The sequence below is a fragment of the Dendrobium catenatum genome, unplaced genomic scaffold (assembly GCF_001605985.2).
Source record: "Dendrobium catenatum unplaced genomic scaffold, ASM160598v2 fragScaff_scaffold_716, whole genome shotgun sequence".
Classification (NCBI taxonomy): domain Eukaryota; kingdom Viridiplantae; phylum Streptophyta; class Magnoliopsida; order Asparagales; family Orchidaceae; genus Dendrobium; species Dendrobium catenatum.
Genome location: NW_021319178.1, coordinates 13273124 through 13299420, shown reverse-complemented (window position 1 = coordinate 13299420; position 26297 = coordinate 13273124).

Sequence of the window (26297 nt, the reverse complement as noted above, 5' to 3'; positions counted from 1 at the left end):
GATCTACTGTATATGCTAGCTGAATTACTTCTGCCAACTGTACTGTCTCAACTGGATGTACTATCTCGATAGGGGTGTCTGCCTGTCGACGTCTCCTTTTAAGAGAGTTGTTATTTGCATGTTTTACATTCTTGCAACTTGTATAGTTTTGATGATTCCAAATATTATTATTTTAAGTATTATATTCTTGTAACACTTTTTGGAAGAATTATTTTTGCTCTTGTGTGAACTAACATTTCAGGATAATCGAACTCTAGACTAATAAAGACTTCAAATCAATTTCAGCATAAGATAGTTTGTAAATTGAAGTCTGTATTTTTTAATTTATTGAGTTTGAGAGAGTGTGATTATAAATTAGTAACTTAGCACACACACACTTGGGGATATCTTTAAGAATCAAATTTTCTTATACTGATCGTACAGGACGAACCAAGTTCGTACGGGACAATCAGGTCAGTTATCCCCTCAGAAGAGCAATGGAATGAACATGAAGTGAAAAAATTTTTTGAAGTCCTAATCGTCCAGATAAATTTCCCTATTCATCCCAAGACGATGTGCTCTGGATTCTCACTTTAAACTGTTCGTCCAGATGAAGTGAATCATTCATTCATGGACGATGGGCTCTAGATTTCTCACTTCGTATTGATCGTCCGGTCGAAGTGTATAAATCATCCCAGGACGATGTGCTCTAGATTCTCACTTTGTGTTGATAATCTAGATGATTCATCATGTTCGTGTCAAGACAAAGTTCTCTGGACACATGACATGAACTATTCGTCCAGACGAACACTCATATTCATCCCAAGATGAAGTTCTCTGTTCCTTGAAAATTTGGGATCGTCCTGCAGTTTCATCCGAACAAACCCTTGATATACCGTTCATCCCAGGATGAACTTAGTTCATACGAGACGATGATCGATTATAAAGTCAGTTCATACCAATATACATTGGGTTCGTATGCAACTATTTTTACACTATTCGTACAGGACGACCTGACGATCGTCCGTGACGACCTGATGATCGTCCGAGACGACATGACGATCGTCCGGGACAACCTGACAATCGTCCGGGATGATTGACTGTGTACAGACTTGAAAGTTTGTAGTTTTAGGATAGTTTTTTGTGTCTTTCCTATGTAAGGTCCACTTAAAAATGTCTTGTAATCTTTTTGCTTACTCGTCTTTGTGTAAACTAAATGGAGAGTGAAGGATAGAGTGTGAGAGAGCGTTTGAACGAGGATTCTTACTACTTGAGCGTGCAGAATTCACTTGGTACTCAAAGGTAAGAATCTCCTATTGTGATTTATGATTACTTCACTCTTTTCTCTCGCCTTTTTAGATTTCTCATAAGAAGATCTGTCAAGGAGATCTGGTTCTCTGCCGATACTCATGGAGTGTGAACAGTCGATGGGTTCTCTGTCCACACTGGGAGAGTGTGAAAGGACGAAGGATTCTCTCCTCACACTTGAATAATGTGAAGGACGGACGGTTCTCTTCCAACACTTGGAGAGTGTGAAAGGACCGACGGTTCTCTACCAACACTTGGAGAGCGTAAAAAGGCGACGGTTCCCTGCCAACACTTGGAGAGTGTAAAAGGATGACAGTTCTCTGCCAATACTTGGAGAGGTTAAAAGGATGACGGTTCTCTATCACACCGGGTAGGGGTGGAAGAGAGTTTTTGTAAAGGCTTCTCCGCCTTGTTGTGGGTGCAAAATGAGAGTCACTAGTGGTATTAGTGCAATACTCGGAGGGTACCACAGGGAAGTGGATGTAGGTAGTTTTTGACCGAACCACTATAGATATTGTGTTTTTCTATTTTCTACTGCTTTTGTTTTTTACTTTACTGTATTGCTTAATTTATGGTTGAAAAACTTTTTCTATAAAAATTTACTAAAATTATTATCAGTTTAAATTTCAAAAGAGGGATAATTTTTTAAATTACCAATTCACCCCCCCCCCCCCCCCCCCCTCTTTCCCCCCCGGCTCTTGGTTAGCCATAGGGATATAAGCTTAGATCTTACAACCTAATTCATAGTGAATAGGTTTCAACAAGTGATATGAGTGCTTAGTTTCAAAATCATAAGTTTAGAATACTTTTTTATTAACAACCATGGTTACATTTGGAAGCCGAAACACACCTGAGGGTTACTCTATAATAAGACCTCCATTGTTTGATAATATTCCTTTTGAATTTTGAAAAACATGCATGTCTACATTTTTACAGTCACTTGGTTACTGTGTATAGATCTTAGTTCAAGAAAGGTATACAAAACCAACTAGACTAGTTGCTGGAGTTAGAGTTGAAACATCTTTTATGGAATGGACAGTAGAAGAACGTGACTTAGCACAACTAAATGCCAAATGCTTGAATAGTTTCTTTTTGCTCTTAAATTAAAATATTACATGTGGGTTTATACTTGAAAAAGTGGAAAGGATATATGGGATAGACTTTGTATAACTTATGAGGGAACTAATGAAGTTAAACAATCAGACTTAATATCTTGTTGCACGATTATGAATTATTTCGCATGAAACCAAATGAATCCATTTCTGATATGTTCACAAGATTCAAACAAATAGTCACCTCTTTACATGCATAGGGTAGGGAACTAACGAATGCTGAAATGATTAATAAGATACTTCATTGTTTGCCTACTACTTATGATGTTAAAATTATTACAATTATAGAGTCTAAAGATTTACTACTCTATTTACAATCTTCTTGGATCGCTAATTACTTACGAGCAAGGAGTTACCCAAAGAAAGATTGATGCAGGTGAACCACGAAGGGAGAAGAAAATAGCACTGAATGTGGAGGAGTTTGAGAGTGAACACTCATAATCTAAGGATGAAGACGACATTGCACTGATGACTATTCAATTTAGAAGCTTTCTGAAGAGGAAGTAAAAGAGACGCCAACAATGGAATCAAGGTAAATTTAATAGAAATGTCAAGATTTTAAATGATGTTATTTGCTATAAGTGCAGGAAACCTGGACATATTAAGACAAACTGCCCAAAACTCAAAGCCACTCCTAGCAAGGAGAAGGTAGAAGAGAAACCAATTGTGAAGAAGGGCAAGAGAAAATTTCAAAGAGCTTTCTGGGCAGATTCAGTTTCAGACTCATCAAAGATGAAAAAGGAAGAGGAAGTCACTAATCTATGCTTAATTGTTGATAATCTTGTTCAGTCAAATCAAGAAGAGGTATGTGACTTAACTTACAATGAACTTTTTGAAGTTTCTGAATACATGCATGATGCATTTAAAAAGTTTAAAAAAAATGCATACTACTCTAAGCTTAAAATTTTAGGAACTACAAAAGGAACATGAAATCCTTAGGAAAGATCATGCTTTAATTGATGACAACCACATGAAATTACTTGATGAGTTTGATGACTTGAATAAAAATTATAAAATGTTAATAACATCTTTGGCAAAACTTCAAATTGAAATCAAGAATAATAAGGATGAATCAAAGAGAAAAATATATCAAATCAATTATACAAATCAAAATTTTGAAGATATGAATTGCCAAAAGGAGAACCCTAGACATATCATACATGCATATATTTATAAATTGCCAAAAGAAGAACCCAAACTTGTTTGTGTTCTCAGTTCAAATGTTTGATAATTTTGCAGGGTCGCTCTCACACAAGACCTCATGAGAGCATATGGTATTTGGATAGTGGATGCTCATAGCATATGACTGGAGATACTGCACAATTCATATCGCTAAAAGCCAAGAGTGGAGGCAAGGTTATACTCTAAGATAACACCACAAGAAAGGTGATTGGGTCAGGAACGATTGGAAATCTTAAGAATTTTTTTCATTAAAAATGTGTTTTGGTAGAAGGCTTAAAACATAATTTATTAAGTATTAGCCAGCTATATGATAAAGGATACTGTGTAAAATTTTTTCCTACTAGCTGCATATTAAGCTTAAATAGAAATAATGTTTTAAATGGTATAAGGGTAAACAACGTGTATAAGCTAGACTTAAATTAAACTCCTACTGCTTTTTGTTTTAAAACTATTTCTGATGAGTCATAGCTTTGGCATAGGAGACTTTGTCACTCTAGCATGAAAAACCTTAAGAGGATTACCCAAAAGAACCTAGTGAGATGTATACCAAAACTAAACTTTACTAAGGACCACCTTTGTGATGCATGTAAATTAGGAAAATATGTGAAGTCCTCCTTTCAGTCCAATAAGGATCTTAGAACTAGTAAATCATTGGAGATTTTACATATGAATTATTTTGGACCAGTTGGACCTGTAAGTCTAAGAGGGAAAGTATAAGGATTTGTGATTATGGACGATTATTCTAGATTCACATGGGTTAGATTTCTATTTCAAAAGAGTGAATCACTTCAGAAATTTAGAAACTTTCTGACTTGGATTCAAAGAAAGCTAGAATGTTAAATTATGACTATTCAAAGTTATCATGGAGGAGAATTTGAGAATGAAAAATTTGAGGATTTTTGTAAGGTGAAAAGAATTGATCATAATTTTTTTGCACCTAGAACCCCTCAATAGAATGGGTTAGTCGAAAGAAAAAATAGAACATTAATTGAAGCCACCCGAGCCATGTTGGCAGAATACTCACTTCATAAATATTTTTGGGCTGAGGAGATTGGCACTGCATGTTATATTCTAAATAGGGTGAATGTAAGATCAAAAATTAAATAAAACACCCTATGAGTTTCTAAATGGAAGAACACCTAATTTGTCATATTTGCATATTTTTGGATGTAAGGTGTTTATTCATAATAATGGAAAATCTATCTTAGGAAAATTTGATCTAAAATCAGATGAAGGTATTTTTATAGGATAGTGAAGTGTTGGAAAATCTTTTAGAGTATTCAATAAAAGAACTTTGGTAATTGAGAAAACCATGCATGTTGTATTTGATGAATCTGAAAATTTTGAAGAGCCAAATGTTGAAGAAGATGAGATAAAGATTAACTCCCAAAAGATTGATAAAATAAATTTAGAAGAAAATTTGAAGATAGAAAACCCTTTGCCTAAAGATTTGAGATTTTTTTAAAAACCATCCAAAGGAATTGATTATAGGTGAACCTAGTGAGTGTGTAAGGACTAGGCATGAACTAAACAAAGAAGTCTATCATTCAGCCTATATTTCAACCATAGAACCCATAAATATTGATCAAGCATTTTCGGATGAATTTTGAATTTTGGCTATGCAAGAAGAGTTAAATAAATTTGTAAGAAATAAAATTTGGGAATTATTTGCAAGGCCAAAGGATCAAAGTGTAGTTGGAACTAAGTGGATTTTCAAGAATAAAATGAATAGTCATTAAAAATAAGGCTAGATTGGTGGCTAAGGGGTATAATCAAATTGAAGGAATTGATTTTGAGGAGACATTTGCCCCTATAGCTAGTCTTGAAGCAATTAGGGTTTTGTTAGCCTTTCCCTTTTTTAGAGGATTTAAATTATACCAAATGGATGTTAAAAGTGTCTTTTTAAATGGGGTAATTCAAGAGGATGTTTTTGTAAAACAATCTCTAGGTTTTAAAAATTCTAAACACCCAAATTATATTTTCAAATTGAAAAAGGCTTTATATGAATTGAAATAGGCACCTATGGCTTGGTATGAGAGATTAAGCACCTTCCTACTTGAAAGATCATTTAAAAAAGGAAGTGTGGTTACAACTCTCTTTTTGAAGAAAATTGGAGAGGATATACTCATTATACAAATTTATGTTGATGACATCATCTTTGGATTTTCAAATGAAAATTTTTGTGATGGTTTTTCTAAAATAATGAGTAGTGAATTTGAGATGAGTGTAATGAGAGATTTAAGTTACTTTCTAGGCTTTAACATTAAGCAAATTGAGGAGGGTGCATTTCTTAGTCAATTGAAATATGTTAAGGACATCCTCAAAAAGAATGAAATGGACAAAGCTAAACCTGTTAGTACACCTATGAGTTTCTCAGTCAGTTGGATAAGGTCCCTAAAGGAAAATTTGTTGATCAAAAGAAATTTAGAGGGATAATTGGATCTTTGCTTTACTTGATATCTAGTCGGTCCGATATCATGTTTAGTGTTTGTTTATGTGCTAGATTTCAATCAAATTCAAAATAATCACATTTAGCAGCAGTAAAAAGGATTTTATGATATATGTTAGGAACTCAAAACTTAGGAATTTGATATCCTAAGTTTAGCTCTTCATTTGAAATAATTGGTTATTCAGATTCTGACTTTGCAGGTTGTAGGATTGATAGAAAGAGCACTTCTAAAACATGTCAATTTATTGGAAATTCTTTAGTCTCTTGGTCCAGTAAAAAACAAAATTCAGTAGCCCTATCTACTGCTGAAGCTGAATACATTGTATTAGGAAGTTGTATGGCACAAGTACTTTGGTTGAAACAACAGTTGATTGATTTAGGATTAACTATAGGCACTATTCCCATTTATTGTGATTACACTAGTGCTACTTGCATTTCTAAAAATCCTATTCAACATTCAAGAACCAAACATATAGATATCAGGCATCATTTCATATGGGATCATGTATCTAAAGGAGAAATTGAATTCATTCACGTTTCTACAGAAAATCAACTTGCAGACATTTTTACAAAACACTAGCGTTTGATATTTTCAGTACATTAGGAACAAGGCTTGGTGTGATCGATTTGAATGCTTAATTAAAGTGATTCTACAACATTGATGTGTATTTTTCTAGTCAGTGTTTTTGTGTGTATTTGTTATTTTGTGATTTTTTGTATTTCTATTTTTTTATTGTGTTTGTGTTTTATTTTTGAAAAATTCTCACATCTAGATTTTTTAGTGCATGCTTGAAAATTGAGAGAAAATCGTCCGGGATGAAAGTCATTTCATACAGGACGAATTATGTAGTGTATTAACTGTCAGATTTGAACAGTTTACATACAATTTTTTAGTTTTCATTTTACTGTTCATCTGTACAATCGTCATGATCATCCGGATAATCTGTTCAATCATATGTACGAATGTAGATGGTTAAACACACAAGGTCAGTTTCATTATGCATGATCGTAAGTATGAACTTATGGTTCGTAAATATGAATGCTTGGCGATTCGATGTGGGGGATGGTTTAAACTGCCATAAAAATGAACTTAAATGTCTGATCGTCCGAGACGAACACCTATTCTTCTGTACGATCATTTGGTCAAAAGTCTGTATGAAAGGACGCATCATAACTTGTGTGATTACGAAAAGCTGTTTCATTTGTGGACTCATTATTTTGTCTATACGAAATATTTTTTCTACGTACGAACCAAAATTCATACGGGATGAAATTAATTTTGTCTATACGAAAATTCATTTTTTTCATTAAATTAAAGGGCTTTGAACTCAAATGTCATAACTTCAAACATCCCTTTTAAACCCCTATTCCTCTTGATCATCTCCATGGCTAGCTCTAGCAAAAGACAAAAGGTACTTGCTAAGGGACCACCCAAAAACTCTAGTGAAAACTTTATGTCCAAGGCTAATGAAGAGTTATTTCCTATATTTGCTTCTGCCAAAATCACTCAATCTAGAGTTCTTCTTCAAGAACAACTGAATTTTTAGGTAATGAATATATTTGCTTTCACCCAATTTGGCCTTATTCTCACTCTTGTCCACTTCTACAATAAGGAGACCTTTCACTACTTTCTTATGAACATGCCTTTAACTCTGATCATTCTGTGATTAGGTCTTATGTGTTTAAGAAGAAAGTAAAAATTACAAAAGATGATTTGGGAATATTTTTAAATCTAAGGACTCAAGGGATTAGAGCCCATACCTTGACCACTATTTCTGATTTTGATTGGTCTGAAATTAATAATGTTCTTAGAGCAATTGGTACGGTAACTCATTTACCCAAGGTGTTTACTCTTAGTCAAAAAGCTCGTATCATTCAACATGTTCTTCATACCTTTATTATACCTAAAGTTGGTGATCGAGTAAACATTATTCCTCTTATTTCTATAGTGACCTATTTGATTTTGACTAGCCAACCAATAGATGAAGCCCAACTAATCATTGAGTACCTTTATGGACTTTCTGAGATTGGCAATGTCCCCCACAAGAGAAAGAAAAATATTTCCTTAAGACATCTAGTAACTTTCATTTTGGAGAAGAAGTATGATCTAGTTCATTCAATTCAAGATTTTGAAGAACCTCTCTACTACAACGATAGATCTTTTAAAGCAATCTTCAATAAACAAACACAAGTGATAAGTAGTGATTCTGAGGAGGAAAGAAGAACAGCACCTCCACCTGCACCTGCTGGTGAACCAAATTATCAAAATTTGGTTCACATATTTGATCATTTAGATACTCATTTTGATTAAAGATTTGATCAAATTGAAACTTACTTACAATAGAAAGAAGCTCAGTACAATCAGGATATGAGATGGATGCGTGAGCAGATAGATGGTATAAGTTCCAATAAACTTATGATGAATAGTTATTTTAACTTCTTCAATGCTCCACCTCCTCCAAATCAGGGCCGCACAGAGTGATTTATGTACTTCCTTATGATCTTCTCTAGCTGATGTGATGTGATTGTGATGTGATGCATTTTGTATTAGTTATGTGTTAATATCATTTGATGTGTAAGCATTTAAGTTTTATGTTTTAAGTTCAGATTATAAGCGTATTAATATAATTTCTACTGATTGTAATATTCTTCATCATGATATCAATATAAGCTATCTTGTCTTGCTTTTAATCTTATTTTGAAATGTGTGTTAGCCTATATGAAAATCCCTAAAATTTTTTATCTTACAAGAGCTATACCTTGAACTGCAACACAAAATTGAATTCACTAAAAAATCTAAATTTTTTCTAAATTTAAGTTGTGCTTATAACTTGATGTAATTAAGAATGTCAATCTCATGTCTCTTGTTAGACTAATTTAAATTTTCATATTATTATTATAATTATGATGTTTTCTTATTTTGTATTACTATTATCAATATAAATATTATTGTACTTAGAGAAATTTGAAATTTTAGATTATTAATTTTGGAAAGATCAAGATTACTCTTGAAAAATATATAAATGTACATAAATTAAAAAGAATGTGCAATGGTTCACAATTTGAAAAAGAGGTACAAAATAAGCCCATAAGTAAAAAGATGCACGAAAATGTGTCACAACTATTGTAAAAGATGCGCAAAGCGCCACATCTGGTAGTTAATTCTTTTCTTAATCTTTCAAACTTTTAATTCAAATTAATCTTTGTATAATTTTATTTGGTGTTGAAAATTTGAAGTATATAAATTTTATATTCATCCTTTTTGCAATGATATTCTTTATCTCAATGTCTTGACTCATGTTTATGATAATTCTTTTTATTATCGATGTTATATCTCTTCTTAAATCATATGAATCATTTTATTTGCCTGTTAATTTTTTATTTTATTTGCAAATTTATCTCAATCACTTTTAAGGATCAATTATCAAAGGATTATCATATGGCTTCTTACATTTCTATTTTTGTTTTTTTTCTTCTTCTCTTTTTGTTGTTGTCAAAAAGGATGAGAAAATATTGTTTGTTCATATTTTTTCGTATTTTGTTTGTATTTTTATTCAGTATCATATTTTTGTTCCGTATTGTATCTATTTGTATTAAAAAAAGAGATAAAATTGTCATGCAATGCCTCCTTATTCTCACATGTTTATCAATTCAGAGGGAGTTTAGGAGATTCTTAGAATTTAAACATTATACAAACAATAATTGTTTTGCTAATATAAAAAAGGGGGAGATTGTTAAGAGAGTTGATATTTGAATGTTTTATATTCTTGCAACTTGTATAGTTTTGATGATTCCAAATTTTATTATTTTAAGTATTATATTATCCTAACATTTTTTGGAAGAATTGTTTTTACTCTTATGTGAACTAACATTTCAGGATAATCGAACTCCAGTCTAATGAAGACTTCAAATCAATTTCAGCATAAGATAGTTTGTAAATTGAATGCTGTATTTTTTAATTTATTGAGTTTGAGAGAGTGTGATTGTAATTGAGTAACATAGCACACACACACTTGGGGAGATCCTTAAAATCAAACTTTCTTATACTGATTGTACCGGACGAACCAAGTTCGTACGGGACGATCAGGCCAGGTATCCCCTTGAAAGAGCAATGGAACAAATAGGAAGTGAGAAAAATTTTCTAAGTCCTAATCGTCCAGACGAATTTCCCTATTCATCCTGGGACGATGTGCTCTGGATTCTGACTTTGAACTGTTCGTCCAGACGAAGTGTACCATTCATTCCTGGATGATGGGCTCTAGATTTCTCACTTTGTATTGATCGTCCAGACGAAGTGCATAAATCATCCCAGGACGATGTGCTCTGGATTTTCACTTTATGCTGATAGTCCAGATGATTCATCCTGTTTGTGTCATGATGAAGTTCTCTAGACACGTGACATGAACTATTCATCCAGACGAACACACATATTCATCCCAGGATGATGTCCTCGGTTCCTTAAAAATTTGGGACCGTCTTGCAGTTTTGCTGAACAAACCCTTGATATAACTGTTCATGCCAGGATGAACTTGGTTCGCACGGGATGATAATCGGGTATGAAGTCAGTCCGTACCAATATACATTGGGTTAATATGCAACTATTTTTACACTATTCGTACAGGACAATCTCACAATCGACAAGGATGATCGACTGTGTCAAGACTTGAAAGTCAACAGTTTTTGGACGATTTTTCGTATCTTTCCTATATAAGGTCCACTTAAAACTATCTTGTAATCTTTTTTCTTACTGGTCTTCGTGTAAACTAAAGGGAGAGTGAAGGAGAGAGTGTGAGAGATCGTTTGAAGGAGGATTCTTACTACTTGAGCGTTAAGTATTCACTTGGTACTCAAAGGTAAGAATCTTCAATTATGATTTCTGATTACTTCACTCTTTTCTCTCATCTTTCTAGATTTCTCGTAAGAAGATTTATCAAGGAGATTCGATTCTTTGTTGACACTCGTAGAGTGTGAACAGCCGAAGGGTTCTCTGCCTACACTGGCAGAGTGTGAAAGAATGAAGGGTTCTCTGGCCACACTTAGAGAGTGTAAAAGGACAGACGATTCTCTGACAAGACTTGGAGAGTGTAAAAGGATGACGGTTCTCTGCCAACACTTGGAGAGTGTAAAAGCTTGAAGGTTCTCTGCCAACACTTGGAGAGTGTAAAAGGACGACGGTTCTCTGCCAACACTTAGAGAGTGTAAAAGGATGATATTTCTCTGCCGCACCGATAGTGGTGGAAGAGAGTTTTTGTAAAGGCTTCTCTACCTTCCTGTGGGTGCAAAATGAGAGTCACTAGTGGTATTAGTGCAATACTCGAAGGGTGCCTTCTGCGAGTGGATGTAGGTCATGTTTAACCAAACTACTATAAATCTTGTGTTTTTTTATTTTTTGCTACTTTTGTTTTTAATTTACTGTAATGCTTAATTTGTGGTTGAAAAACTTTTCTACAAAAATTCACTAAAATTATTATCGATTTAAATTTCAAAAGAGAGATAATTTTTTAAATTACCAATTCACCCCCTCCCCCCTCTTGGTTAGCCGTTGGGATATAAGCTGAGGTCTTACAACCTAAGTTATAGTGAACAAGTTTCAACATCTCCAAACCCACCTACTCAGGAGGTGCCCCGTACGGGTAATTAGCTGCTGTGGGGCTACCACAACTGGACTAATTTGAAACCAAATAGGCTCCCGCTACTATATCTGTTTGTGGCGACGTTGGCGTCATCCAATAGTAGGAGTAAATGCCGGTGGTCTAACAACCAAAGTTTTATAAACTGACTGCTGAGGTGGTTGTCCTCTATGCCACCTATACCCTGAAATTACTAGATGCACAAGAGGGGGGTGAATTGTAAAAAATTTAAGGCAATAATTAAAACCTAAGCAGGAGTTCTAATTTTTTTGATGTTTTTAAATTTTAAATATGAAAATTTAAACTACTACGAAGGAAAATAATTATACACAACGTGCAACAATATAATCCTTTTTCTTTCACAAGTTTTCACCAAGCAAGTATTTTGAAAATAAAAAGGCACGTAAGAATAAAAAGCGATAAGGAAAAAACACACCGGAATTTTTATAGTGATTTGGTCAAACCATGACCTACGTCCACTCCACGGAGTCCTCCGCTCTGGGAATTTCACTATACACTATAGCTCTCCTTTTGCCCCCCTCGGCAAGGTGGAGAAGCCCTTACAATACTCCCTTTCACCAACCCGACGTGGCGGAGTGTCAAGCGCTATTTTCACCCTCCTGGTGACGGTAGAGAACCTTCTCATTTTTCTCCCTTCTGGAAAAGGCAGAGTACCTTGAGGTCACTGTGTAGAAGAGTCTCCCCCTTAGAGAGCCTCCCTCAAGTTTTTCCTGGGCCACAGGAGCAGAAAGATGCAACAAGATTGGAGCAACCGTATCATCTCCCTCACACCTCTTCTCCCTCAACAAGCTCACCTTCTCCTTCTTCTCTCAACCCCTCAAAACTTCTCCAGAGCTCTCTCCCAAGAATTTCCTCTGTAATCATGTTTTCCTCCTCTGTCTCTCTCTCAAAACATAATAATTTTGACACATAAAATGGGCTCCAGAATCCCTAAAATTTTCAAAGTAGCTGTTACAATCGTACAGTACAATTTCTCATTGTACAGTACGACATGTATAAATAGGCTTCATCCTGGTACAAAGTTGTACGAACAGTTCAAAATCTAATTGCACTGTATGATACTAAATCGTAAAGTACGATCCTCAACACTACTGCTCGTACAAGACGATAGCCAGGATGATCAAATGTCATCTCTGTTCATCGTATGGTATGATACACATAGTATAGTACAAATGGTGAAAATCAAGGCATCGTACAGGATGAATTCCCGGACGATCAAATTTCATCTTTATTCATCATATGGTATGATAGATATTATACAGTATGATGACACAAAAATAAAGGATCGTCGAGGACGATCTCCGGGATAATACCATACGATGAATAAAGATAATATGAATTTGTCTCTATTCATCGTATTGTATGAATGTGTTCATATAGTATGATTTTCAATATGTAATTAAGCCTTGATTTCTTGCACTAATCACGGGTTAAATTAAGTAAGTATTTAAAATAGAGCATACAGTACGAAGGTCTTCGTACAGTAGAAACGACGCAGAATAACTTACTAAGTTAATGTGACGGCAAGGGTTTTGGATTTGAAAACATCGTACAGTACGATAATATTTGTACCGTATGATTTGTTCAAAGAACACGTTTATAATATAATATCGTACATTATGAAATAACTTTGTACAGTATGATTAACAGAAAATGAAAAACAATATTTTTTACATTTAAAACCCCTCTCCCCCTTTGTGTGTGCATGATTGCTCAGACTCACCTGCATTTTGTGGCTAGACTCAAGAAAATAAAAAAAAATAAATAACAAATTACATTGTCATACTCATACTCTTAATCTAACTAGTCTTGAGTCTTCACGTTGTCCTGAGTGGCTTGTGATCTTCCTTAAATATTAGTACTCATCGAAAATAGCTAATAATAAATGATATCCAATGAAGAGTAGTTCAGGCGACATTATTTTTCATTATCAAAATCTCAAACTCGGGGTGGAATTCAATCTCCCCCTTTTTGATGATGTCAAATAATGTTTGTTGTAAGCAAGTTTGAACGGCATTTTTTTTGTTTTTGTTTTGTTTTGTTTTTTTTTTCATTTTTTTTTAAATTAAAAATAAAAACAAAAAAATACTAAAAAGAATAATGCAGTACAAAAAAAAAGGAAATGCATTATATTTAACAAAAGAACAAACAAACTACAATATAAGGAAAACTACAACAACCTTCTCCCCCTTTTGACAGCACCAAAAAGAGGAACAAACACTAAGAAAGAAAAGTACAACACATGCACTTAAAAGGGAAGGATCCTAATCACTTGGAGGTAGAGGTGGGTTTGGATGAAAATAGTGAAGGATTGTGTCAAATCGTTGATCAATCACGTTGAAGCATTCGCCAAACTATTGCATGTCGGTCTCATGTTGCTGATGTTGCTCTTGAATGTGCGTATCAAGATGAGTCTGAAGTTGGTCAAAATGTTTGACCAAATCGTCATGAGGAGAAGCTGGTGCAGGAGCTCAGGGTGCTGCATGTCGTTGTGGACGAGCTGGAGCTGCTGCGGGGGTATCTTCTCCTTCTTCTTCATCAAAGACGGGTTCTTCAAGCACTTATCCTCAATGGAAAAGAATATAGAAAGAGGCATCCGTATAAAAGATTGGAAGATTATCGGGTTCACTAGGATAGGTTAGTTGGTATTTATTATGAGGATGTATCCTATAAGGTGACCAAGAGCTATATTTTGTTTCCAGCGAGTAGTAGGGAGGCGGATGTAATCAATAATCAAATTGGCCTTGTTGAATTTGGTGTTGAACATGATAAGGCAGGTAGCGACAGATAAAATTGGGGTCATGTTGATCCGGTCGCTAGCTTTGGGTATTATAGAGGTTCTAAGGACATGTTGAATAATTCAAGCATTTCGATTTAGTGATTGGACGAGAGGCTGGTGTTGATAGAACGTGGCATTCCTAAGGACATGATTAACCTCACACCAATCAAATTCATTTGTGAGAAAGGAACGAACCCTAGGACCTTCAGTGGATAGCCCAATATAATGGGCGATGTCGGCTCTGGTGATCTCTATGTTTTGATGACAAACAAAGGAGTGGAAAGTTGTGTTGTCGACGGTGTAGGTTAGATTTACTAGAAATTTTAAAAGAAGTTTAGAGTTGTAGGGGAAGGCCAGAGTGAGGAGGAACTGAAAGGTGGTGGAAGTAACTAGGTTTATTACCTTGAAATTTAGGGCAGCTTGATTGAGCATTTTGGAAGGTGTAATTTTGCAGGCTTTATACTTATGGTAAGCTTCCTCATTTTCAGCACTCAGGAACTGAGCACTGTGATGGCTAGAGGAAGACAAACTTCCCGCTGCCAAACGTCTCCTCTTGCTAGAACTAGATAACATGTAGAGGCTGAGTGAAGGGTGAGAAGGAACAGGTGTAGTGAGTGACATGAGTTGCAAGTGAAGATATCTGCCTAGCTAGCCAATTTATAGAAATTTTGCACCATCGTCCAGTACGATCGTGTTTCATACAGTATGATTGAAAATAAATGTTCCGACTGACATTTTTGGGAAAACATGGTCAAAGCATACAATACGATGTATATCGTGCAGTACGATCATAAGAATATCGATCGTCCTGAGGGTCGTTAGTACGACTTTTGAACAAAAGTTTTGTACTGTACGAACAGGTGTATCATACAGTACGAATGACATTTATATCGTACCAGACTCCTTTATGTCGTTCTCATCCATTTGGCTAAGGTGGATCGTACAGTACGAAGTTGAGGTATCGTACAGTACGAACACCAATAATAACGTACCAACCAGAGTTATTTCGTCCCAATCCATTTACTGACGTGGATCGTATAGTTTGAAGAGGTTATATCATACCGTACATGTAGGTCGTACGGTATGATCAAGAGAGGTGAAATTTACCTGTAGTTTGTGTTTTGTGTAGATTGAGATATATCGTACAGTACGATAATAAAATGTCTCATTCGATGGTTTTATGTAGTGAGTGTGTGATGATCAGGAACAGCATTAGAAGATATTTTTTTCTTTTATGCAGTAATGTCTATGACACCTAGTCTAGTCCTCAAGGTGCTAAAGGTGTTGAATGCTAGTGGTTTTGTGTATATGTCAGCCAATTGATCTCCTGTAGCAATGTGTTGTAATTCTATATCTTCTTTAGCATTGTGATCTCTTATGAAATGGTATCTAATGTCTATGTGCTTTGTTCGAGAGTGCTGAATTGGATTCTTAGAGATGCAGATCGCACTTCTATTGTCACACATGATTGAGATGGTTCCTACAGGTAGGCCAAGATCAAAATTTTGTTGTTTTAACTATAGTACTTGTACAATGCAACTTCCTACTATAATATATTCTTCCATGGTTGTGGAAAGGGTTACTGAGTTTTGCTTCCTACTGGACCTAGAAACTAATGATTGTCCTATGAATTGGCATGTACTAGTTGTGCGTTTTCTATCTATCCTACACCCAGCAAAATCAGAATCTGAGTACCATAAGATTTCAAAGGAAGTGTTATGCCTAGGATATCAAATTCCTAAGTTTGGGGTGCCTAGTAGATATCTAAGAATTCTCTTGACCGCAGTTAAGTGAGACTCTTTAGGATCGGCTTGAAAATGGGCACAGAGGCACACACTAAACATTATGTCCGGTCTACTGGTAGTCAGGTAAAGAAGGGATCCAATCATTCCTCTATTTTTTTTTATCTACTGATTTTTCACTAGGATCTTTGTCTAATTGGATTGTTGAGCTCATTGGAGTGTTCATGGGTTTAGCACTATCCATTTCGTATTTTTTTAAAAATATCCTTAAAATACTTTGTTTTGCTAAGAAAAGTTATGTTATCCATTTGTTTTACACTAAAGTCAAGAAAGTAATTAAGTTCTCCCATCATGCTCATTTCAAACTCATTACTCATAGTTTTTGAAAATTCATCACATAACATTTTATCTGAAGATCCAAATAAAATGCCATCCACATAAATCTAAACAATGAGAATTTCATTTTTGATCTTTTGTAAAAAGAGTGTAGTATCTACACTACCCTTTTCAAATCCTCTATTCAATAGGAATGAGCTAAGTCTTTCATACCATGCTCTAGATGCTTGCTTTAATCCATAAAGTGTCTATTGTAATTTGAGCACATGGTTTGGAAATTGTGAACTTTCAAATTCGGGGGGTTGCTCAACATAGAAATCTTCCTTAATTATCCCATTCAAAAAAGCACTCTTTACATCCATTTGATATAGTTGAGGTTCTTGAAGCAAGCAAAAGCTAAGAGCACTCTTATGGCTTCTAGTCTAGCAACAAGAGGAAAGGTTTCTTTAAAGTCTATTCCCTCAATTTGGTTGTACCCCTTAGCTACTAATCTGGATTTATTTCTTATTATTGTTCATGAATCATTCACCTTATTTTTGAAGACCCATTTTGTTCCAACAATACTTTGTTCTTTAGGTCTTTTGACTAACTCGCAAACATCATTCATGGTGAATTGGTTCAGCTGTTCTTCCATTGCTAGAATCCAGAATTCATCTCCTAAGGCTTGATCTATACTTGTAGGTTCTATCATAGAGATGACTGCTGAATGACTAACCTCTTTCCTAAGTCCATGCCTAGTCCTTACACCTTCTAATGGGTCTCCTAAAATTAACTCTTTAGGATGACTAGAAGAATATATCCATTCTCTATGCAATCTTCCTGAGATTCTACTCTTTCTCCTAAGGTCATAGTCTCTACTCCTTGAATTGCCTCTATTTCATCATCTTCAATTTTATTTTTAGAGGACTTATCTGATTCATCAAATACTATATGGGTGAACTCTTCTACTACTAGGGTTCTCTTATTTAAGTTTTTATAGGCCTTACCTACAGATGAATAACATAAGAAGACACCCTCATCAGACTTGGGATCGAATTTTCCTAAGGGATGTTTGTAATTATTCAATATGCAGCACTTGCACCCAAAGACATGGAAGTTTTAAAGGTTCGGTGTTCTACCCTCAAGGAGTTCATGAGTTTTATGCAGCTTAGATCTAATGTTTACCCTATTTAAAACATAACACGCTGTGTTGACTGCTTTTGCCCAAAAGTATCTAGAAAGGGTGTACTCCGCTAACATTTCCCTAGCAGCTTCTACCAAAGTTCTATTCTTCCTTTCTACTATACCATTTTGTTGAGGTGTTCTAGGGGCAGAGAAATTGTGTTCTATTCCTATCTCTTGACAGAATGATTCAAATCTATCATTTTGAAACTCTCCATCATGATCACTATGAATTGTTGAGATTTCACAGCCTAATTTTTGTTGAATCCATGTGAAGAATACCTTAAAATCCTCAAAAGACTCATTCTTATGTGCTAGGAATCTTACCCAAGTGAATCTAGTGAAGTCATCTATAATCACAAAATCGTAATATTTTCCACCTAGGCTTGCTGTACTAACGGGTCCAAATAAGTCAATGTGTAGGATTTCTAATGGCCTAGAGGTGATCACATCTCTAATTGAATGGAAGGATGATTTGACTTGTTTTGCTAGTTGGCAAGCATCACATAAGTGATCCTTAGTAAAGTCTAACTTACGTACTCCTCTAACTAGGTTTTTCTGAGTGATGTTTCTAAGTGTTTTCATACTAGCATGACTTAGTCTCCTATGTCATAGCCATGAGTCATCAATTATTATTTTCAAACAAAATGAATTTGAACTATCAATACAACCAAGGTCTAACATGTAAACATTGTTCATTCATTTTCTTTCTAAAACTAATTTATCATTTAAACTAATCAAGCATTTATCAGAAAGAAATTTTATATCAAAACTTTTGTCACACAATTGACTAATGCTAAGTAAGTTATGCTTTAAACCAACAACTAATAAAATATTTTTAATTAAAAAATTCTTAGCATTACCAACAGTACCTGAGCCTATCACTTTCCTAGTAGTGTTGTATCCCAATGTTACTTTGCCTCCAGTTCTGGTCTCCAGTAAGATGAACTTTTTCATATCTCCTGTCATGTGTTGCGAGCAGCCACTATTCAGGTACCACATGCTCTCACTTGGTCTTTTGTGAGAGCATCCCTATAATTTCATTCAAGGATTAGATTTGGGAACCTAAGTGAGTTTGGGTTCTTCCTTATGCTTCATGAATGAGATGTATGCAAGCAATGTTGTGATGAATGTTGTTTAGGTCTCCATACTAAGTGTCTCCTATGGTGAATTGTTCATGTGCGGGCTATGTGACCTAGTATGCAAAAAGAGAAGCACCTAACACCAAGAAATGGGTTCACTAACCAATTTGGGTGCTGATGCCTCTTCCTAAAGCTGTGTGATGCATGCTGTGTTGGGGGTTGACTAGGTTGGGCTAATGTGAGTGATGCAATTTTCTTTTCTAATTCAATGATTCTTTCTTGAAAAGTGTTGTTTTGATATGTCAATCCATGAACTTCTATTTTTAATAAATGTTCACTATGATCTACTTCTAATGCAAGTTTGTCTAATCTATGAAAGTCCCTTCTAGTTCAACATGAGTGCTTTTCAAGGTTTCATGCATTTCAGTTACTTTAATATGCTTCTTATTTAATGTATCATACTCATCAAGAAGTAGCACATGATCTCTATCTAAATCAGAATTTTCCTTAACTAAGTTAGCATGCTCAGTTTGTATAGAATTAAATTGAATATTAAGACTAGCATGCATCTTTTTCAACTTCCTATATAAGTCATGGATATTCTTAGAAATAAGTAATAATTCTTCATATAAAAGTTGACATACCTCATCTTGATCCGATTGATCAAAGTTATCATTAGCCATAAGACACAAATTTGTAACCTCCTCCTCTGCTTCTTCTTCTGACGATTCTGAGGCAGTGTCAGCCCAAAAGGCTTTTTGTGTCTTCAGCTTTCCTTTATTGTACTTAGCTTTTTCCTCGCCTTTATCCTTAGTTGGTTGGCTCTTCAAGTTGGGGCAATTAGCTCGAAGGTGACCTGGCTTTCTGCACTCAAAACAGATTGTATCAGATGAAACTTTATTAGACTTTGAGCTTTTACCTTTATTCTAGCCGTTCTAACGACGCTTTTGTTTTCTCTTTAAGAAGCTCTTGAACTGTCGAGTCATCAATGCTATATTGTCTTCTTCCTCCCCTGCAGAGCTATCACTTTCTGAGTTGTTTGCTTTTAGTGCCACTGTTCGCTCCTTCTTTTCTCCTGCATCACTTTGTCTTTGACTCACTCCTTGCTCGTATGTGACCCAAGAAAGCTATCAATAGAATAAATGTTAATATCTTTAGATTCAGTGATATTAGTTATCTTAACATCATAGGAACTAGGTAAGCATCTCAGAATCTTATTAACTTTCTCAGAATTTGAAATCTCTCTTCCTAATGCATGCAATGATGTCACGATTTGGGTGAACCTAGTGTACATGTCAGATATTATTTTGCTAGGTTTCATATGGAAGAGTTCATAATCATGCAATAGAATGTTAAGCCTAGACTATTTTACTTCACTTGTTCCTTCGTATGTAATGCATAGTCTATCCCAAATCTCCTTACCAGTAGCACAGGTAGAAACTCTCATATAATCCTCAGACTTTAATGCAAAGAAAAAACAATTTAAACACTTAGCATTCAATTGGGCTAATTCCCTATCCTCATTGCTCCATTTATTAAAAGGTACTAGAGTTTTCACTCTATTCACAGTTTTAAAAGGTGCAATATATCTATCATTGACTAACATCCACATGCGGTAATCAGTAGAATACAAAAAGGTAGACATTTTAATTTTCCAGAAATCAAATGGAATGTTATCAAAAAGAGGTGGACGGGTTATTGAATAATCCTTCACGGTGTTATGATTACCAAAATGTGTCATGATCATTTTCAAGATTTTCTAAAATACTATTTTTAAAAGCAGGCTCTGATACCAATTGAAATTATTAGATGGACAAGAGGGGGGTGAATTATGAAAATTTTAATGCAATAATTAAAACCTAAGCAGGAGTTCTAATTTTTTTGATGTTTTTAAATTTTTAACATAAAAATTTAATCTACTATGAAGGTAAAAAATTGTACTCAACGTGCAACAATAGAATCCTTTTTCTCTCACAAGTTTTCACCAAGCAAGTATTACGAAAATAAAATGCACGCAAGAATAAAAAGTGATAAGGAAAAAATACACCAGAATTTTTATAGTGGTTCGGTCAAACCGTGACCTACGTCCACTCCCCAGAGTCCTCCGCTCTAGGAATTTCACTACAAACTATAGCTCTCCTTTTGCCCCACTCGGAAAGGCGGAGAAGCACTTACAATACTCCCTTTGACCAACTCGGCGTGGCGGAGTGCCAAGCACTATTTTCACCCTCCTAGTGACGGCAGAGAACCTTCTCGTTTTTTTCCCTCCTGGAGAAGGCAGAGTACCTTGAGGTCACAGATATAGAAGAGTCTCCCCCTTAGAGAGCCTCTCTCGAGTTCTTCCCGGGCCACAGGAGGAGCAAGATGCAGCAAGATCAGAGCAACCGTGTTATCTCCCTCACACCTCTTCTCCCTCAACAAAACTTCTCAAAAGCTCTCTCCCAAGGATTTCCTCTCTAAACATGTTTTCCTCCTCTGTCTTTCTCTCAAAACATAACAATTTTGACACATAAAACAGGCTCCAAAATCCCTAAAATTTTCAAAGTAGCCATTACAATCATACAGTACGATTTCTCATCGTACAGTATGACATGTATAAACAAGCTTCATCCTGATACAAAGTTGTATGAATAGTTCAAAATCTAATCATACGGTATGATACTAAATCATACAGTACAATCCTTAACACTACTGCTCGTATAGGATGATAGTCGGGACGATCAAATGTCATCTCTATTCATTGTATGGTATGATGCACATCGTATAGTATGAATGGTGAAAATCAAGGCCTCATCCAGGATGAATTTCGGGATGATCAAATTTTGTCTCTATTCATCGTATGGTACGATAGATATCGTACAGTACGATGAGACAAAAATAAGGGATCGTCCAGGACAATCTCCGAGACGATCTGAATTCATCTCTATTCATTGTATTGTACGAATGTGTTCGTACAGTACGATTTTCAATTTGTAATTAAGCCTTGATTTCTTGCACTAATCACGAGTTAAATTAAGTAAGTATTTAAAATAGAGCGTACAGTACAAAGGTCTTCGTACAGTACGAACCACGCAGAATAACTTACTTAAGTTAATATGATGGCTAGGGTTCTGGATTTGAAACACATCATACAGTATGATAGTATTTGTACCGTATGATTTGTTCACAGAACATGTTTATAATATAATATCATACAGTATGAAATAACTTCATACACTATGATAAACAGATAATAAAAAACTATATTTTTTACTTTTAAACCCTCTCCCCCTATGTGTGTGCATGATTGCCAAACTCACCTGCATTTTGTGGCCTGACTAAAAAAAAATAAATAATAAATTATATTATCATACTCATACTCCTAATCTAACTAGTCTTGAGTCTTCCCATTGTCCTGAGTGGGTTGTGATCTTCCTGAAATATTAGTAGTCACGGACAATAGCAAACAATAAATGATATCCAATGAAGAGTAGTCCAGGCGACATTATTTGTCATTATCAAAATCTCAAACTCGGGGTCATGGGTCGCAATATACCTCTGTTTTACGGTCTGTCTCTATAACCGAAGAGTAGCCTGAGAAATTTACCGGAGTAACCTCTCCCGACTTATAGGCCCTCTACCACATACTTGGCAAATGATGCTGCGAATCCTCTAAGAGAGGGCTCGAACAGCAGTGTCTCTAGGTACCTTAACCCAGGGTAGAGTACTAGTGATAAGAGGGGCCACTGCAATGTGGGCAACGTCCTTCTCATCCCCATTGTGTGTCATTAGAGAGAAGCGTCCTCCCTAGATCACTTCTATCTCTGGTGCAACTACTACCTCAGGGGTAGGTGTAACTATAGCTGGTCATGGTCTCCGTTTATTGGGAGCCACTCTCCTTTGAACAGACTCCTAGTGAGCCACTACCTCTACCATCTACTATCTATCTGCCTCAGATGTAAGCAAATGGAGTCTCCTATTTCTATTCCTCCTAGCACTTCTCTAAAGGCCGGAGGTAGAGGAGGAAGAAACATCTAAACCCATTACTTAGGAGGTAGGGGGAACAAGAACAACAAGAAGGACATTCAGGGCCCGATTGCACCGTATCTCATTATTAAGGGTTGGGGTCTGCCCGACTATCTCAGGATGTGAGAGCTGAGAGAACATAGAAACCTGACGAGAAGAAGGTGAAGGAGCCTTAATCTGGGCACCCTTCTTCCTAGTGGAAGTGGGATGGGGAACCTGAACTCGAGGTACCTCCACAGGAAAAACAGGGGTAATAATAGCAAGATGAAGGTGCTGAGGGGCTGAAGCAACCTGTGTAACAGGTGCGGTAGACACTGGTTGCCTAATCGTAGGATGAATGGGGGGACCTGGGAGTGGTCTAAGCACTGGTAGCCTAACCATAGGATGCATTGGCTATATAGGAACGTGAACAGGATAAGCAGGTGCCTAGGCTATTCGCCGAGGATGTCCGAAGGAAAGCATTGTTGCACGTCCTCTCCTCTGAGCAGGAGATAATGCAACAACCTCAGTAGGGGTGGGTCCACCAAGGGTCATGAATACCAAGTCAGTGAAGGAACAAAAAGTTATTCCTCGAGCGGGGGGACTAGCAAGTAGGGACTCAGGAATAGTTACCAATTAAAGAAATTTAAGGTGATGAAAGGTATGAACAAAGATATGACACTACTGCCAATTAAAGAAATTTAAAGGTGACGAAAGGTATGAACAAAGATATGACACTACTGCCAATTAAAGAAATTTAAAAATTTTGTTAGAATTCAAATCATGAAAGAAGGAAGGAATGAGGATGGATAAGGGAGGGAATAGCCTGCAAGGCTGGAAAGTAGTAGAGTAGGGAGAAACCCTAGCTAAGAGGAAGGAACTCTAACTAAAGAAAGACCCTAACTAAGAGTGGGATGGACCTAATCTAAGGAATACCAATCTCAAAGTACATACAAGAAAGGATAATAAATAATCCAAAGATGGAGAGAGAAACTAGTCCCACCATGGTCGCTAAAAATTTGTGGACCTCTTAAAGGACACCGCTACGCTGTCAGAGTGCAGAGGGGTATACAACCACACCTACCCTGAGGGATAGAGACGATTATATTCCTTCATGCTCCTCTCAAATAGGCCAATAGGAGGGCAGATTAGATCGTGCATATGACTAACCATTGAGGATAGCAGCTCTCACTAGCGTACCTTGATGGGTAGTAATATATATGACCTGATCAAAACAATGGGTTTCCCCAACCCATACATCAACTCGAGTGAGGTTTATTAGGCATGGAATTCAATTTCCTATGGGCACAAGCCCTCGTTGTTAATTACATCTCAGGCTGGAGCCTGAGAAGACTCTCGATTAAGGATCCTTTATTATCCTTTCAAAATGGGATTGTCACAAGGGTGGAGACTAGGAAATCCTACTCAACTGGAAAGAAAGGTCCAATTAGCTTAGTCAATATGTAGGTTTCATACCAGCATTCGAAAGGACTAAGGAACTAAGTAGAAACTGGAGAAAAAGAAAATCAAGCACTCAATAAATACATGAGAGAAAGATGAAGGTTACGTTTTTTATGTAATGTAGATAAGTAGGATTTATAGTCCCTGAAGAGAACGGACTTACCCACTATTTAGGCATACTATGAGACCGAATGTAGTAACTTTGAATCCTAAATATAACTTGGGTTTAGTGTTCTACACATAATACTAACACCCATGTCCAAACTAATATAGTGCAAAACATGGACTTACCCGGCCTGGATTAGGGAGCCAGCTAACCACCTAATAGATTCAAAACCATGTTTTCCGGTCATTTATGAAAGATAGATGGGTGGATTAGTTTTTGGAACTTAAGATTGACATCCAGAGAACTCCTAAGTATCCTTGTACTTATGATGGGTAAATACTCCTGGAGGTAAGGCAATTAATTTTTAATTAAATGAGTTTCTAATACAATGCATGCTAGTTTAGAAGATCTAAATCGTATATGCATAAGACTTTAAAAATAATCTTATAGAAAATAATTTTTAGAAAAAACTAGGCCTCCCCAGGTCTTGCACTTCATCCTCATAAGTTAGATTATCCAGACTCTACCTGCAGGCGGGAGTTGTCTTATTAGAAGGAGATAGAGAAGTGCAGCATTATGCATGCGACCCCGGACGATTCCGACAGTTTCCTAGATCGTTAGGTTTCTAATTATTTAAATCTTAAATATTAAATTTTAGTTATGAGAAGAAAAAAAAATTTAGTCCTTAGAGAGCCTAACAAAATCTTGGCTAAAATAAAAGTGGCATGCAAATCACCAATAAACTAAGAAAATCAAGAAATCTTATAGGCACACTTAACAAATAAAACACATCAAAATAATCAAACTAATTAATAAATTTCCATAGGCCAACTTACGTTAATTATAAACTAGGGTCTGCAAAAAAGTAAAGTGGTCGGGAACCACTGTTAGCAACCCGGATTTCTAAGCCTTTGAATGATGCAAATGACTTTAAGTGGGATATTGGGTCTTCGGCTCTTCAGTCTTCTCTTCTTGGATTTATCCTCCTTGGACTTCTTGGATCTCTCCTCCTTATACTCCTTGAATTATTCATAGCTTGAATATCCAAACGAAGAGATAACTCCCCTTAGAGGGGTATTGCATTTTCTCTTTGGATATATAAAAGCCATTCGAACTCGATCTTCCAAATGGAAGAAGACTTACCCTCTTGAGGATGCCTTCTTCTTTTAGAATTCAATTTGGATAAGGATATCCCAACTCAAATGATATTTTCATAATTCTCATCAATATTATAAATATTTATATTAAAATAAACCAGTAAATTCTAAACTGTCCTACAAGGTTATCCTTATAAAAATTCCAAAATAGTTATAACATCCCAAGCAATTTATATGAAAAATAAAAGTACTCATCACAACCACACTTGTCAATGTTCTTAATAGAAACTTGAGGAAGGTACATTTCTTTGTCAAACTAAATATGTTAAGGACATCCTCAAAAAATTTGAAATGGACAATGCTAAACCTGTTAGTACACCAATGAGTTTCTCAGTTCAGTTGGATAAGGACCTTAATGGAAAATATGTTGATCAAAAGAAATTTAAAGGGATTATTGGATCTTTACTTTACTTGACTTCTAGCCGACCAGATATTATGTTCAGTGTTTGCTTATGTGCTAGATTTCAATTAGATCCAAAAGAATCACATTTGACAGCAGTGAAAAGGATTTTAAGATATTTACTATGAATTCAGAACTTAGGAATTTGGTATCCTAAGTTTAGCTCTTCATTTGAAATTATTGGTTATTCAGATTCAGACTTTGCAGGCTGTAGGGTGGATAGGAAAAGCACTTCTGGAACATGTCAATTCATTAGAAATTCATTAGTTTCATGGTCTAGTAGAAAACAAAATTCAGTGGCCCTATCTACTGTAGAAGCAGAATACATTGCATTAGGAAGTTGTGTGGCACAAGTACTTTGGTTAAAATAACAGTTGATTGATTTAGGATTAACTATAGGCACTATTC